Source organism: Myotis myotis, unplaced genomic scaffold (genome assembly GCF_014108235.1).
Source record: "Myotis myotis isolate mMyoMyo1 unplaced genomic scaffold, mMyoMyo1.p scaffold_m19_p_4, whole genome shotgun sequence".
Lineage (NCBI taxonomy): Eukaryota > Metazoa > Chordata > Mammalia > Chiroptera > Vespertilionidae > Myotis > Myotis myotis.
Genome location: NW_023416346.1, coordinates 81,759,068 through 81,771,237, shown reverse-complemented (window position 1 = coordinate 81,771,237; position 12,170 = coordinate 81,759,068). Strand labels below are relative to the sequence as shown.

Sequence of the window (12,170 nt, the reverse complement as noted above, 5' to 3'; positions counted from 1 at the left end):
GATCTATGGGTTCTAAAGTATATCCATCAAAATTCCATTAAGAATTTTCATATAGCTTTAGAAAACAGTTCTAAACTTTATATGGAAGAGAAATGGACCAAAAATAGCCAGGAATACAAACAAGATGAGGGAACAGGAACTTCCCCTTTGAGATATCAAGATTTATTATAAATCAATAGTCAAGAGAGTTTGGAATTGGCACAAGAATAGGCAAAGGTAACAAGGGAACTTAACAGAGAGCCACTAGAACAGCTGTGGGCAAACTACGGCCTGCGGGCCCGTTTGAAATGAATAAAACTAAAAAAAAAAAAAAAAGACCGTACCCTTTTATGTAATGATGTTTACTTTGAATTTATATTAGTTCACACAAACACTCCATCCATGCTTTTGTTCCGGCCCTCCGGTCCAGTTTAAGAACCCATTGTGGCCCTCGAGTCAAAAAGTTTGCCCACCCCTGCCCTAGAAGGTAGAAGTGACATTGCAGATCAGTGGGAAAAGGACGGGCTACTCACTGAGCAGCGCTGGGACAGTTGGTTATCCATATAGGGGGAAAAAATGAAGTGAGATCACTGCCTCCTACCATGCACAACAATCAATTCTGGATGGATTAAGGATTTAGATATGCTAGGCAAAATTTTTTTACTTTCTTTGGTTTTTTTTTGTTAATCCTCACCTGAGGATATTTTCCCATTGATTTTTAGGGAGAGTGGAAGAGAGAGGGAAAGACAGAGAGAAACATCAATGTGAGAGAAACACACATCAATTGGTTGCCTCCTGCATGAGCCCTGACCAGGCCCAGTCCAGGGAGGAGCCTGCAACCAAGGTATGTGCCCTTGAGCAGAATCGAACCCAGGACTCTTTGGTCTGCAGCCCAACACTCTATCTACTGAGCCAAACTGGTTAGGGCAAATATTCTTTTTACTTTTAAACAAAAATATGAGAGAATATTTCTGTAACCCTAGTTTAGGGAAGGATTTCTTAGACAAAACTTTAAAAGCACAAACCATAAAAGAAAGTTTGATATATTTGACGGTGTTATAAAACCAACTTCTGTTAATTAAAAGACATCATTGATCAACAAAAATATATTTTAAAAAAGACATAATTTAAATAGGCTGTATGGTCTGGCAAAAGATATTTGCAATTAGTATAACTGATAAAGGATAACTGTCCTGAAAAAAAATATGTAAAATGTCCCTTGTAACTATTGTATATCAATAAGAAAAAGACAAGCTACCCAATAGAAAATTGACCAAAGACATAAATAGGCATTTTATAGAAGAGGAAACAGGAATGACCAATAAACAATGAAAAGATGAGTAATCTCATCAGTAATCAGGGATATGCAAAGACCAACCACAATGAGATCATTTATACTTATCAGACTGACAGATATTACAAAGTCTGATAATACCAGTTTTGAGGAGGTTGTGCAGTAGAAATCTTGCTACAGAAGATTCATTTTGACATTTAGTAAATCTGAACATGGTTACAAGCATACCTAGTTTTTGTTTGTTTTAAATATATTTTTATTGATTTTAGAGAAGAAGGGAGAGGGATAAAAAGATAGAAACCTCAATGATGCGAGAGAATCATTGATCGGCTGCCTCCTGCACGCCCCACACTGGGGATCAAGCCCACAACCTGGGCATGTGCCCTGACCAGGAATCGAACTATGACCTCCTGGCTCATAGGTCGACACTCAACCACTGAGCCACGCAGGTTGGGCACTATACCTAGTTTTATTGCACTTCACTTTATTTGGCTTCACAGAGGTGTTTTTTACAAATTGAATGCAAGACCCTCCTCCAGCAAAATTATTACAACTACCTTTATTGCAGTGCTTTGAAACCAAGTCCACAATATCTCTGAGGTATACCTGTATACTCTATGACTCAGCCATTCTACCCCTAGCTGTAGTCACTAGAAAAATTCTTGCAAAAAATGTATCAGAAGATATGTACAAGAATTCAAGAGCACTCATAGCAGCACTGATCTTAATAGCAAAAAAGCTGGAAATAGCTCCAGTGTCCCTTTGTTTAATAAATTATGGTATAATCATAAAGTGGAAATCTACCTATTTGTGTAAAGGTATGGATGAATCCCACGAAAATAATGTGTAGAGAAAGCAAGTTCAGAAAAATTTATACAGGATGATTCTATGTATGTAAAGTTCAAAAACACAGATGAGAAAGCAAGAAAGGAAAGCAAAATCCCTGATAGCAGTTATATCTTGCAGAGGAGAGGAATACAATTCTAAAGGGCATACAGAGGCCTTCAGAGACTCTAGTAATGTTCTGTTTCTCAAACTGATTGGTGGGTACATGAGTGTTCATTTTACTATTCTTTAAATCATACACTCATGATTTTATTATTTCATATATGATTTTAAAAATTAAACCATAAGAGTATATGTATATACTCATATTTCTGATATATTTCATAAAAGATTTTAAGATAAAAATAGTGGTTAGAAGGTGAGAAAGCTAGGCTATGAAAAGAACAAAATTAATAGTAATTACTGGAAGAAGAAATGAAATAATCAGAAGATTTTAAAAAGACTTGTAAGATATGAGCATATTGCCTGGCCAGTGTGGCTCAATGGTTGAGCATAGACCCATGAACTAGGAGGTCAGGGTTTGATTCCTGGTCAGTACACGTGCCCGGGTTGCAGGCTCAGGGCATGCAGGAGGCAGCCAATCAATGATTATCTCTCTGAGATCAATAAAAAGATTTTAAAAAAAAGATAGCAGATTTACAGGCTTCATTAATTCTTTCAACAAATATTTATTGAATACCAGCTATGTACCTGGTACTATGTTGGGTCCTGGCGTAGAGAGATATATTTATTCAATTATGTAATTACTGTTTTATGAACTAGAAATCATTCATTCATTTAATAAATATTTATTGCATAAGTGAATACTATCTTCCAGTGATCTAAGTTTTGGGAATGCAGCATTGAACAAAATAAAATCCCTCCTCTTGTGAGTAGGGGAGAAGAGACAATAAATAAACATATGGAAGGGGGTGATAAGTACCATGAAGAAAACTAGGGTAAGGTAAGGGTTCAGAGAGAGTCTGTGTGTGGCGGGGGCTGGGGGGGGGGGCAAGTTGTAATATTTTAGAGCAGTGGTTTTCAACCTTCCTAATGCCGCGACCCTTTAATACAGTTCCTCATGTTGTGGTGACCCCCAATTTCATTGTTACAAATTGAACATAATTAAAGCATAGTGATTAATCACAAAAACAATATGTAATTATATATGTGTTTTCCGATGGTCTTAGGCGACCCCTGTGAAAGGGTCGTTCGACCCCCAAAGGGGTCGCGACCCACAAGTTGAGAACCGCTGTTTTAGAGTGTTCAAGGAAGGCCTTTCTGAGAGGGTGACATTTGAACAGAGAACTTAATGAAGTGAGGGAGTAAATTATGTAGCTATCTGGGGAAAGATCATATATATATAACTTTATATATGTGGCATTAATTGCTTTCACAATATTGTGCAACCATCACCACTATTTATTTCAAATATGCTTTATCATTTGAAATAGAAACTCTGTACCCATTAAGCAATAATTCCCTGTTTCCCTTTGACCCCAGGTCCTAGTAACAACAATTCTACCTTCTGTCTCTATGAATTTGCCTACTCTACTTCATATGAGTGGAATTTTACAGTATTTGTCCATTTGTGTGTGGATTCTTTAGGGTTTTTTCCCCCTCTGTATAAAATCATGTCAACTGTGAATGGAGATAGTTTTGTTTCTTCCTTTCCAATTTGAATGCCTTGTACTTCTTTTTCTTGCCTGATTGCTCTGGCTAGAACTTCCAGCACTATGTTAAATAGAAGTAGTGAGAGTGGACATACTTGCCTTGTTCTGGATCTTAGGGAAAAGTTTTTAGTCTTTTTTTCACCATTAAGTATGATGCTAGTGGTGGGTGTTTTAAATGTTGATTTTATTATGTTGAGGAAGTTCTATTCCTAGTTTATTGAATGTTTTTATCATGAGAAGGTATTAGATTTGGCCAAATTCTCTTTCTGCATCAATTGAGATGATATGTCTTTTTTTCTTCATTCTCTTAATGTGGTGTTTTACATTGATTGATTTTCTTTTATAATTTTTAAAAATCCTAATCCAATAAAATTTTTCCATTGTTTTTAGAGAAAGTGGAAGGGAGCAGGGAGAGAGAGGAACACCTATATAAGCGAGACACATTGATTGGTTGCCTCCTGCAGGACCCCCAACTGGGGCCGGGGATCGAACCTGCAACCAAGGTACGTGCACTTGACCAGAAATCGAACCCGAGGCCCTTAGGTCTGCAGGACAGTGCTCAAAGCACTGAGCAAACCAGCCATGGCTATATATTTTTTAAATGTTATTGATTTTAGACAGATAGAGGCAGGGAGAGAGAAGAAGGGAGGGGAGAGCAAAACGTCAATTTGTTGTTCCACTTATTTATGCATTCAATGGTTGCTTCTTGTATGTTCCCTCACTGGGGATCAAACCCACAACTTTGGTGTATCCAGATGACAGTCCAATCAATTGAGCTACCCAGCCAGGGCTATATTGATTGATTTTCATATGTTAAACCACCCTTGCATTCCTGGGATAAATCCCACTTGGTCATGCTGTATAATCCTTTTAATATTCCACTGAATTTGGTTTTCTATTTTGTTGCAGTTTCTGCATTTTTATTCTCAATAAGGAATATTGAGCTGTAGTTTTCTTGTAGTGTCTTTGTCTGGCTCTGGTATCAGAGTAATGCTGGCTTTATAGAATGAGTTAGGAAGTATTCCCTACTCTTCATTTTTTTTTTTTTGAAAACTTCGAGAAGGGTTTTTATTAATTCTTTAAATGTTTGGTAGAATTCACCAGTGAATTCATATGGTCGTGGGCTTTTCTTCGTTGGGAATTTTTTTTATTATTATTGATGTTTTTTACAGAAAGGAAAGGAGAGGGATAGAGAGTTAGAAACATCGATGAGAGAGAAACATCTATCAGCTGCCTCCTACACACTCCCCACTGAGGATGTGCCCGCAACCAAGGTACATGCCCTTGACCAGAATCGAACCTAGGACCCTTGAGTCCACGGGCTGATGCTCTATCCATTGAGGCAAACCGGTCAGGGCTGTTGGGAAATTTTGATTACTGATTTAATCTCCTTACTTATTAGAATTGTTATTTTTTTCTTGACTCAATTTTGGTAGTTTGTGTGTTTCTGGACTTTTGTTTTATGTATATTATCCAATTTGTTGGCATACAGTTTTTCATAGTAGTCTCTTATAATCTTTTTTATTTCTGTAAAGTCTGTAGCAAAGTCCTCTCTTTCTGATTTTAGTAATTTGAGTCTTCTCTCTCTTTATTTCTTAGTCAGTAGCTAAAGGCTTGTCAACATTGTTGATCTTTCCAAAGAAGCAACTATTGGTTTCATGGAGTGTCTGTATTGTTTTTCTATTCTCTGTTTTGTGTATCTCTTCACTAATCTTTATTATTTCCTTCCTTCTCCTAGCTTTGGATTTAGTTTGCTCTTCTTCATAATGTAGTTTTCCTCATGTTTCTTGTGCTTGGAGTAGAGTTCATTGGGGTACTTTTCATCAAATTTGGAAAAAAATTTCAGCCATTATTTTATCAAATATTTTTTTCTGTCCACCTTCTTCCCTTAGGAACTTTGATAACATGTATGGAAGGCTGCTTGGTGTTGCCCACAGCTCACTGATGCTCTGTTCATTGTTTTCAGTCTTTTTTTCTGTTTTATTCACATAGTTTCTATTATTATGCCTTCAAGCTCAGTAATCTTTTTCATTTGCAGTATCTAATCTGTTGTTAATCTCATCTAGTGCATTTTTCATCTTAGACATTATTTTTACAATCTAGAAGTTTGATTTATACCTTTTTGTATCTTCTATGTGTCTACTTAATATACTCAGTTTTTTCTACCATATTAAACATATGGAATATAGTTATGCAATAATAGTTTTATTGTCCTTGTCTACTAACTTTATCACCTGTGTCATTTCTGGGTCTGTTTCTATTGATTGATTTTTCTCCTTGTTATGGGTTATTTTTTCCTGTTTCTTTGCATGCCTGTTAGTTTTTTATTGGATGCCAGACATTGTGAATTTTACCTTGTTTGTTGGTGGATAATTTTGTACTACCATACATGTGCTTAAGCTTTGTTCTGGAAAGTTGTTACTTGGAAACAATTTTATTTTAAAAAATATATATATTTTCTTATTGATTTCAGAGAGGAAGGGAGAGAGAGGTAGAAACATCAATATGAGAGAGAATAATTGATTGGCTTCCTCCTGCACGCCCCTACTGGGGATCGAGCCCACAGCCCAGGCATGTGTCTAGACCAGGAATCAAACCGTGACCTCTTGGTTCATAGGTCACCGCTCAACCACTGAGCCATGCCAGTCAGGCCAATTTTATCTTTCTGAGGCTAGCTTTTAAGCTTTTTTAAAAAGCCAGAATCAAAGCAGCCTTTTAGTCTCAAGCTAATTTTGCTCCACTACTGAGGCAAAGCCCTTCTCAGTATTCCACCTAGTGTCTTGTGAATTTAAGTTTTCTCACTTGGACTGGTGGGAATGCAAGCTATCTAGTCCCTGTGTGAGCTTTGAATATTTTTCTCTCTAGTACTTTCAGGTGTTTTTTTCTCCAACTTTAGGTAGTTTCTTTACTTTCATTCACTACTCAATATTCAAGGGGCATCCTCTGTAAATCTCCAGAACTTTCTCTTTGTACATATCTCTGCTCTCCAGTAGTCTGTCCTGTGAACTTGAGCTACTTGCCCTCCCTGGACTCCCAATTATGTCTTCTCATCTCAGAGAGACTGCTGGGCTCCACTTGGGTTTCACTTCTCTGTCCTGTGGCTTAGAATCTATCTCCAGATAATATTCTAGGACAATCATATGACTCATCTTGTTTGTTTCTCCTCTTTCTGTGACCATTATTATGTGCTGCCTGATGTGAATGTCTGAAAACTGTTGTTTCATATACTTTGCCCATTTGTTGTTGTTTCAGGTAGGAAGATAAATTAGTCAATCTTGGCCACAATTAAAAGTCTTCTCTGGCTTTTTGTAAGATGGGGGTTTAAAATTTTAGATGTCATATTTTTCTGGGCAATGAAGAAGTCCAGAATGTGGCTCTGAGAGTGGAGGCTGAAATGGAATGGAAAACAAAGTTCCTGGAGTAAAGGCAGAGTAGGAAATGGAAAGCTAGATTGTTAAATGCATCATTCATATTTTTTTACTCAACACACAAATTAAGTGGGGTGGAAACTGGCATTACAGGGGCATGAGAATGATAAAGGGCTTGGAGGAATAAATTAACAGTGGTTTTGGAGAACTGTGAAGTATTTCCTATAGCTGGAATATAAAGTACCTAAGAAGCCATGTCAGAAAATAAAGTAGACTGGTGACTATATTTGAAGGATGCTGTCTGTCATACTAAAGAATTTGAATATTTTCTTGATGGCAACTGAGAAAGCTAAGAAATTGGGAAGCCAGGAGTCAGATGGTCACCTAGATTAATTCTGGAGTCTTAGCTGATTACAGGACACAGGGCAGAAAGGAAAACTAAAAGCTAGATTCAAAAATTCTTGCTGAATAAGGAGGTTGGGATGATAGTTTTAAAGTTGTGTAGGCAGTTACGAAGCCAGGTACCATGAGTCTCAAAGGAACAAAAATTGTGTACCTATGTGTGGTGGACTTGACAACAAGGAGCAAGGAGAAAGCTTTCCTCATCTGTCCACCCCCACTGCCATCTTTGTGGTAGACAGTATGAGAGAAGAAGCAATCTCCTGGAGGGGATGCAGGAAAGCAGGAGCCTCAGGAGAGAACCCCAGTTCAGTTAAGGCAAGGGATGGAAGGTAAAGTTCAATGGAGAAAACCAGGGTGTAGGATAGTTTGTTTTCCATGGAACAGGAGCTCCAGAGAATGTAGTGGAAAGGGCTCTAAGAAAAGCAAACAGTGAGAAAAATAAGTTGAGGGTGTTTGTGGAGGAAAAAGAGGACCTGGGACTCTAATATTAGTTTTCACTTCTTTTCCAATCTTGTGAAGATGGCAACACCTCCTCTATAGTAGTCTTCCCTTATCCGTAGCTTTGCTTTTTATGGTTTCAGTTACCTGCAATCAACCACGGTTTGAAAATGTTAAATGAAAAATTCCAGAAATAAACAATTCATAATTTTCAAATTGTGCGCTGTTCTGAGTAGGGTGATGAAATCTCTAGCCATTTCACTCTGTCCCACCCAGAACATGAATCATCCCTTTGTCCAGCATAAACACCCTGTATACGTTCCCATCCTATTAACACGTAGTAGCCCTCTCCATTATAAGATCAATGATCAAAGGGAGAGAGAGGCCACATTTACATAACTTTTATTACAGTATATTGTTATAACTATTCTATTTTCTTATTAGTTATTGTTAATCTCTTGCTGTGCCTAATTTATAAATTTAACTTTATCATAGGCATGTATGTATAGGTAAAAACATAGTATGCAAGGTGGGGCAAAAGTAGGTTTACAGTTGTTTGTATGGAAAATAATACAATCCTATCTAATAAAAGAGAAACATGGTAATTGGCGTATGACCGCTACCCTTCCCTTTGGCTAATCAGGGCGATATGCAAATTAACTGCCAGCCAAGATGGCGGCCGGCAGCCGGGCAGCTTGAAACTAACATGAGGCTTGCTTGCTTCAGTGACGGAGGACTCCAACGTTCCCTGCCTGCCGCTGCAGGCCTCTGAGCTGGCAGTTTGAAACATAGTTACAAAAATAGAAGCTAAACAAAACCCCAGAAACCAGCTTTCAGCTAGCCGGGATCTCAGACCTGGAGTTGATACAGAGTTTCGATTGTAGAACCTAAACAAACCAGATACCTGCTTTCAGGAGTGGAGGCCTAAGAGCTGGAGCCTCAGAGCTAAAGCTGGCTCAGAATAAAAAAAGAAAAAAAGGAGCAGTTGGGAGCTTCAGTCCCAGCCTGAAAACAGCCCTCAGCCCCTCACCCAGACTGGCCAGGCACCCCAGCGGGGACCCCCACCCTGATCCGGGACACCCTTCAGGGAAAACCAGACAGCCCCCACCCATGCACCAGGCCTCTATTCTATATAGTAAAAGGGTAATATGCCTCCCAGCACCGGGATCAGCGGAGCCGCGAGGCCTCCCGGCACCGGGATCAGCGTGACAGGGGGCAGTGCCCAAACCCCCTGATTGCCCTGTGGCTCTGTGTGTGACGGGGGCGGGGCCAAAACCTCCCTATCGGCCCTGCTCTGTTCCTGACAGGGGAAGGCGCCCCAACTCCCTGATTGGCCCTGCTCTGTGCCCGATAGGGGGGAGCTCCCCAACCTCCTGATCGCCCTGCAGCTGTGTGTGACAGGGTGCGGCGCCCCAACACCCCACCCCATGGGCCCTGCTCTGTGTGACGGGGTAGAGCCATAACATCCCCATCGGCCCTGCCCTGAGTGTGAGAGTGGCGGCGCCCCAACCCCCTGATCGGCCCTGCTCTGTGGGTGATAGAGGGTGGCGCCCCAACCCCCCCACCCCACGGGCCCTGCTCTGTGTGTGATGGAGTAGAGCCATAACCTCCCCATCGGCCCTGCCCTGAGTGTGACAGTGGCGGTGCCCCAACCCCCTGATCAGCCCTGCTCTGTGGGTGATAGAGGGCGGGGCCCCAACCCCCTGATCCGCCCTGCTCTGTGAGTGACAGGGGGGAGCTCCCCAACCCCCTGATGGGCCCTGCTCTGTGCGTGACAGGGGGGAGCCCCCCAACCCCCTGAACAGCCCTGCTCTGTGCGTGACAGGGGGCAGCGCCCCAACCCCCTGATTGGCCCTGCTCTGTGTGTGACGGGTGCCCCGCAATCTCCCCATCGACTCTGCCTTGAGTGTGACCGGGGGCGGTGCCCCAACCCCACAATCGGCCCTACCCTGAGCGTGACTGAGGGTGGCATCGCAACCTCCCAATCCGCCCTGCTCTGTGCATGACAGGGGGCGGCGCCCCAATTCCCCAATCGGCCCTGCTCTGAGCCCAACCAGGGGCTGCACCTAGGGATTGGGCCTGCCCTCTGCCACCCAGGAGCAGGCCTAAGCCAGCAGGTTGTTATCTCCCGAGGGGTCCCAGACTGCGAGAGGGCACAGGCCGGGCTGAGGGACCCCCCCCCTCCCCCCCAAGTGCACAAATTTTTGTGAACCGGGCCTCTAATCCTATATAATAAAGTGGTAATATGCAAATTGACCCTCATGCCCTCACAAGATGGCTGCCTACAACCAGGCCAGCAGGGGGGTGCAGCTGGGGGCGACTAGGCTGGGATGGGGGGCAGTTATGGGCGATCAGGCTGGCAGGTGGTGGGGGGGGGGAGTTAGGAGCAACGAGGCAGGCAAGCAGGTGAGTGATTAGGAGCCAGTGGTCCAGGATTGTGAGAGGGATCGGGCCTAAACCGGCAGTTGGACATCCTCCAAGGGGTCCCAGATTGGAGAGTGTGCAGACTGGGCTGAGGGGAACCCCCTACATGCACGAATTTCATGCATTGGGCCTAGAGTAATTAATAAATAATAATACAAGAGTAAATTGTGTTTTACTCACAACTATAAACCTACTTTTGCCCTACCCTGTATATAGAGTTCAGTACTATCTGCGGTTTCAGGCATCCTCTGTGGGTCTTGGAACATACCCCCTCAGATAAGGGGGGGTTACTGTATTGTCACTCTTTCTTTAATGCCATTCTTTTTACTTATTTATTTACTTAATTTTAACTTATTAAAAAATTTTTTGTTAATCCTCACCCTAGGATAATTTTTCCATTGATTTTTTAGAGTGGAAGGGTTTGAGAGAGGCAGAGCGAGGGAGGGAGGGAAAGAAACTTTGATGTGAAAGAGACACATAGATTGGTTGCTTCCTGCATGCGCCCCACCCAGGACCAGGGATGAAACCTACAATCCAGGTACATGCCCTTGACTGGTGTGCTGGCCAACACTCCAACTACTGAGTAACACAGGCCAGGGATTAATTGATTTTTTTTGAGAGAGAAACATGAATTTGTTGTTTCATTTATTTATGCATTTTATTGGTTGCTTCTTGTATGTACCTTGACCCAAACCCATAACTTTGGTGTACCAGGATGATGCTCTAATCAGCTGAGCTACTGGCCAGGGCTTTAATGCCATTCTTAATGTGCTCTATTACAATCAATTTTAGTTTCACTTGAACATATTTCTAACTCTTACTTTGTTTTCTGTTTAAAATCCATATAATCAGATTAGGATGTCTTTAAGTAAATAATCTCTCTAGCATTTATGAATTGTGCTCTCTCTCTAGCAGAAAAAACCCTCTCATTCTAATATCTTAGGAGGCTAAATTGTTTTCTCTGACACTATCAAATAACTCTGCATTCACCACTGCTCATATCCTCCCTGCTCTCCCAGAACCCCTGCTTTCAGTTGGAGGAGAAAATGGAAATGCCCCTTAGGCTCCCTAAGTTTTCAGCTTTTGTCCAGGCATCATTCCATAGAAGTGCTTTGCAACTTACTTGTAGAAGTGCTATTCAATCGTGTATGAGGCACCAGAAGATAGAGGTCAGAAAGTTTGGTTGATTCTATAATATCCTCCAGATTCACAGTATTTACAGCAACCTCATCCCCTTTTAACATTGCATAGAGTATTTATTTTTGTATACATAATGTATAGTATAAAAAGTAAAATCTACAGAAAGGTATGTGGTAATGAATAAGTTTTCCTCCCCTTCATATCCCTCAACTCACTTCCTCTCCCTGGAGGCAACCACAGTTATCAGTTTCTTATATTCTTCCAGAAATATTCAATTCATTTATCAACATATCCTATTTAATAAAGACGGAATATGCAAATTAACCATCACTCCATGACAAAGATGGTGGTGCCCACAGCCAATAAGGAGGGAATATGCAAATCGACATGACAAAGATGGCGGCTGCCAGGCTGGGACACAGGCATTCCTCCCCGCCCCAGCCACTCTGGGCCTACAGGCAGCAAGCGCATGAAGGTGCGGAGTGGCCAGGGCTGGGCACAATGCCTGCTATGAGGGGGGGTGTGAGGGGTGGAGGGAGCTACAGGAGGGCGGCAGGGACAGAGCAAAGGCCCGGGTCCCGGGTACCAGAGGGAAGCCAGTGCTGGCAGCCAGGGGAAGGAAGGCCT

General features: G+C 41.8%; 1 protein-coding gene across 2 annotated transcripts in view; it reads left to right on the top strand.

Annotated features, from left to right (window-relative positions):
• TAF1 (TATA-box binding protein associated factor 1) overlaps positions 1 to 12,170 on the top strand; it is a 163,445-nt gene that overhangs the window by 120,912 nt on the left and 30,363 nt on the right. The window lies entirely within an intron of this gene.